The 5,463-nt window shown below is 46.6% G+C and overlaps 1 pseudogene; it reads left to right on the top strand.

Moving 5' to 3' along the window:
• Nucleotides 1-1,108: 1,108 nt before the first annotated feature.
• LOC139006393 (olfactory receptor 6C2-like) lies at nt 1,109-4,600 on the top strand (annotated as a pseudogene).
• Nucleotides 4,601-5,463: the final 863 nt, after the last annotated feature.

The following is a 5,463-nucleotide window of genomic DNA, read 5'->3' as shown; positions in this document are numbered from 1 at the left end:
CCTCGCCAGCACTTGTCATTGTTGTTTTTAATAGCGCTACACAGCTTAATTGTATTTCTTATAATTGATGATGTCTTAAAATTGATGGAATTTGGCATATCTGTTTTTTATCATGATGACTTATTTACATATCCTAAAAACTAAAAAAAACTCTAATAGAAAACTAGTGGAACTAATAAGGGAATTTGTTGTTCTAATTGAAAAAATAAAAAATATTTATAATAAGCAGACTGTAATAACAATAAGCAATAAGAAATCAATCAGAAAATTATTTTAGTGACACAGTCATAAAAACTTAAATACCAAGAGAATAAATTTAACTAAAAGTATAGTGTACATATAAACAAAGTATAATATCTATTCAAAGAATATGAAATATGATTTTTTTAAAGGCAATCAATATTCTTGGTTGGAAAATTTTAATATGAGCATGTATATGTGTGTATGTATATATTATTTACATAGGATAGAAACATTTATTTATTTATTTATTTGCATGTAGTCACTTAGCACAAAGGATATTAAAGGAAGACAAATTTTGATGCAGGTTATGTGAAGCACGAACTAAGAGATACAGTCAGAAAGACAAAGGGGGAAAAAATCAAGCATGATTCACAGTGGCCAACACATGGAAACAACCAAAGTGTCTTTCAATAGATGATTGGAAAACATGTTGTGGTACATCCTATATAATAAAGAGCTAATATGCAGATGGTCTTCACACGCTAAGGGCTAAGACATTAAAAACTGGGGAGAGAGGAATGGGGATCAGCCAGGCACAAATGAGCTCGTGAGGGAGGAATGGGGACCAGCCAAACTGCAGCACCTGCAGCCCAGCCCGGGATAGAGACAAGACACATGCCCCACAGTCCTGGGTGCCAGCAGCTGGAGCTGTGGCCCAGGAGAGGGACAAGCCACCTGCCCCAGGGTCCCAGGCACCAGAGGCTGTGGCCTGAGCAAAGCTGCCCACCCACAGTCCTCTGCGTCTGTGGCCAGCCCGGGTGAAACGGCCAGGGTCCTAGGTTCCTGCAGCTGGCCAGAAGGAAGAAAGCTCAGGTCCCAGGTGCCTGCAGGAGGAAATCCTGGGTCCTAGGTGCGGGGCAAGGCAATGGCATTTAGGGGTAATCAGACCAGCAGGGGAGCAGTTAGGAACGATCAGGTAGGCAGACAGAGGTGGTTAGGGGCAATCAGGCAGGCAGGCAGAGGGGTTAGGGGCAATCAGGCAGGCAGGCAGGCAGGCGAGCAGTTAGGAGCCAGTGGTCCCAGATTGGAGAGAGTGCAGACCGGAATGAGGGACTTCCCCCCTCCCACGAATTTTGTGCACTGGGCCTCTAGTCTACACTAATAAAAGAGAAACATGGTAATTAGCGTACAACCGCTACCCTTCCCATTGGCTAATCAGCATATCCTTATGCAAATTAACTGTCAGCCAAGATGGCGGCCGGCAGCCAGGCAGCTGGAAGCGAACATGAAGCTTGCTTGCTCCAGTGACTGCAGACTCCAACGTTCCCCGCCTGACTTGCCGGCCTCTGAGCTGGCAGTTTGAAACATTCTAACAAATATAGAAGCTAAACAAAAGCCCAGAAACCAGCTTTCAGCCAGCCGGGATCTCAGAGCTGGAGTTATATATTGTTTCGATTATAGAACGCAAACAAACCAGATACCTGTTTTCAGCAGCAGAAGCCTCAGAGCTAGAGCCAGAGCTAAAGCTGGCCCAGAATAAAATTTTAAAAAAGAGGAAAAAAAAGGAGCGGTTGGGAGCTTCAGTCAACAACCGCCAGCCTGAAAGCAGCCCTCAGCCCCTCACCCAGACTGGCCAGGCACCCCAGTGGGGACCCCCACCCTGAAGGGTGTGTGACCAGCTGCAAACAGCCATCATCCCCTCATCCAGGCTGGCCAGGCACCCCAGTGGGGACCCCCACCCTGATCCAGGACACCCTTCAGGGCAAACCAGCCGGCCCCCAGGCCTCTATCCTCTATAGTAAAAGGGTAATATGCCTCCCAGCACCAGGATCAGCATGACAGGGGGCAGCGCCCAAACCCCCTGATGGCCCTGTGGCTATGTGTGTGACAGGGGATGGGGCCACAACCTCTCTATCCACCCTGCTCTGTTCGTGACAGGGGAAGGCGCCTCAACCCCCTGATCAGCCCTGCTCTGTGCCTGATAGGGGGGAGCTCCCCAATCCCCTGATCGCCCTGTGGCTCTGTGTGTGACAGGGTGTGGCATCCTAACCCCCCGATCGGCCCTGCTCTGTGTGTGACAGGGTGCGGCGCCCCAACCCCCCCGCCCCCACAGGCCCTGCTCTGTGTGTGACAGGGTAGAGCCATAACCTCTCCATCAGCCCTGCCCTGAGTGTGACAGTGGCTGCGCCCCAACCCCCTGATCAGCCCTGCTCTGTGGGTGATAGAGGGCAGTGCCCCAACCCCCCCCCCCCACGGGCCCTGCTCTGTGTGTGATGGGGTAGAGCCATAACCTCCCCATCGGCCCTGCCCTGAGTGTGACAGTGGCGGTGCCCCAACCCCTTGATCTTCCCTGCTCTGTGTATGACAGGGGGCGGTGCCCTAACTCCCCTATCGGCCCTACTCTGTGCATGACAGGGGGGAGCTCCTCAACCTCCTGATCGGCCCTGCTCTGTGCATGACAGGGGGCAGCACCCAACCCCCTGATTGGCCCTGCTCTGTGCATGACAGGGGGTGGCAACGCAACCTCCCCATCGACCCTGCCTTGAGTGTGACAGGGGGTGGTGCCCCAACCCCCCAATCGGCCCCATCCTGAGCATGACTGAGGGTGGCATCACAACCTCCCAATCCGCCCTGCTCTGTGCATGACAGGGGGCGGTGCCCCAACTCCCCAATCAGCCCTGCTCTGAGCCTGACCAGGGTCTGCACCTAGGGATTGGGCCTGCCCTCTGCCACCCGGGAGTGGGCCTAAGCCAGCAGGTCATTATCTCCTGAGGGGTCCCAGACGGCGAGAGGGCACAGGCCGGGCTGAGGGACCCCACCTTCCCCCCCACCCCCCCGAGTGCACAAATTTTTGTGCACCAGGCCTCTAGTATATATATGAAACAGAATACTACTCACCCATAAGAAAAGATTAAATACTGCCATTTACAATAACATGGATGGACCTTGAGAATATTATGCTAAGTGAAATAACTCAATCAGAAAAATCTAAGAATCATATTATCTTTCTCATATATGGGATATAAAACAGAAACTCATAGACACAAACAACAGTTTGGTAGTTACCAGAGGGAAGAGGGGTGGGGAATTAGTAAAGGGTAAAGAAGTCCAAATATATGGTGATAGAACATGATTTGATTTGGGGTGGTGGACACACAATGCAATATACAGATGATGTGTCACAGAAATGTACACTTGAAACCTATATAACCTTATTAACCAATGTCATCTGAATAGATTTAATTTTTAAAAAGAAAAAGAAAAAGAAACATTGCTGGTACAATCCCACTAACATGTTACAGTTTGGATATATACATACATATATAGATATATGTATGCATATATATATGTACATGTATATATATACACATTATTTTCTTTTCAAACAGACTTCCATCTACAAAATCAAACATCTTCTACCAAGGAAAAAATATATGTTATAGTTTATTTTGTTAATTCAATATAAAAATGCCAAAAAGAAAACCCATTTGAACATGTAAACGTTACAGTGTACACAATGAAATATTATTCATCCATAAGGAGAAATAATATGCCATTTGCAAAAACATGAATGGATCTTGAGAGCATCATACTAAGCGAAATATGTCCGACAGAGAAATTTAAGAATCATATGATTTCATTCATACGTGGGATATAAAACTAGAAGAAAATTTGACAACTGCGTGTATTCCCAGATACTTGTATAACATAGCAACAGGTGACAAGGTCATTACCTAAATTGCTTGTGCCATTCAAGTGCTTTTTACTGACCTCTGTGAAGCAACAGAATATTTTCTTCTGCTGCCATGTCCTATGACTGCTATGTGGCCATCTGCAAGCCCCTGCATTATGTGACTGTCATGAGCAGCAGGGTCTGCCAGATTCTTACCCTCAGTTGTTGGATGACTGCTTTATGTATCATGATCCCACCACTTAGCCTGGGTTTACTAGTAACTCTAAAATTTTGTGACTCTAACGTGATTGATCATTTTGCCTGTGATGCAGTTCCCTTAGTGGAACTCTCATGCTCAGAAACATTGAACAGACAGTGATAATCTGTGTTGCACTAACCCTGATAATGACTCTTACTTGTGTCATTCTGTCATATCCTTCCATTATCAAGACAATTGATATTCCCTTCTGTTCAGCAAAGGAAAAGGCCTGTTCTTCCCACATGATTGTGGTTTCCATCACCTGTGGTACATGCATGTTCATCTATATGAATCCTACAGCAAAGGACCAAGTGACCATTAATAAAGTAGTTTCACTGCTCATTTCTTCTATTTCACCTCTGTTAAATCCATTTATTTATACACTGAGAAATAAGCAAGCGAAGAAAACCTTCAACAACTCCATAAAAATAATTGTATCATTCTTAAGGAAGCAAAATAAACTAGCACTCATAAATTTAAAATAAAAAAATAAACCTGTCCATTGAAGTTCATAATTTGTTTACCTTTTAATAATCTATATTTCTGTTACGTTTCATTTGTCAGTCCTCTTTAGATTTGCTTACATTGTACCTTATTCATTTCTTTCCTTTAGTTTTTAACCAGCTTCTTGTAGGAGATTTATCTCAGTAAAAAAATGAAAGTATACTTCTCATAAATTCATTGGTAGATAAACATAACTTCATATAAGTCAATCTCCTATATAATAAAGAGGTAATATGCAAATTGACCATCATGCCCTCGCACAATATGGCTGCCCCTATGTGGTTACAAGATGGCCACACCCATGTCATCACAAGATGGATGGCAGGGGAGGGCAGTTAGGGATGACCAGGCCAGCAGGGGAGGGAGGGCAGTTGTGGGGGACCAGGCCTGCAGGGGAGGGAAGTTAGAGGCAACCAGGCTTTCAAAAAAAAGCAGTTAGGAGTGACCAGGCCAGCAGCAGAGTGCAGATGGTAGGGACCAGGCCTGCAGGGGAAGGCTGTTGGGGGTGACCGGCCTGGTAGGGGAGGGCAGTTAAGGGTGACCAGGCGGGCAAGGGAGGGAGTTGGGGGCAATCGGGCCAGCAAGGAAGCAGTTAGGCATCGATCATGCTAGCAGGGGAGTGGTTAGGTTGTGGTCAGGCTGGCAGGCAGATGCAGTTAGGGGCAATCAGGCAGGCAGGCATGCAAGTGGTTGGGAGCCAGCAGTCCCGATCCCACAGGGCCTAATCCGGCAGTCAGACATCCTCCAAGGGGTCCCAGATTGGAGACGGTGCAGGCTGGGTGATGGACACACACCCCCAGTGCACAAATTTCATGCACCAGGCCTCTAGTTATCCTAATATATA

Source organism: Myotis yumanensis, unplaced genomic scaffold (assembly GCF_028538775.1).
Source record: "Myotis yumanensis isolate MYYU_CA2020_CCGP unplaced genomic scaffold, mMyoYum1.0.hap1 SCAF_3, whole genome shotgun sequence".
In the NCBI taxonomy this organism is placed as follows: domain Eukaryota; kingdom Metazoa; phylum Chordata; class Mammalia; order Chiroptera; family Vespertilionidae; genus Myotis; species Myotis yumanensis.
The sequence above is the reverse complement of the archived record's forward strand: the minus strand, read 5'-3'. Positions and strand labels throughout refer to the sequence as shown.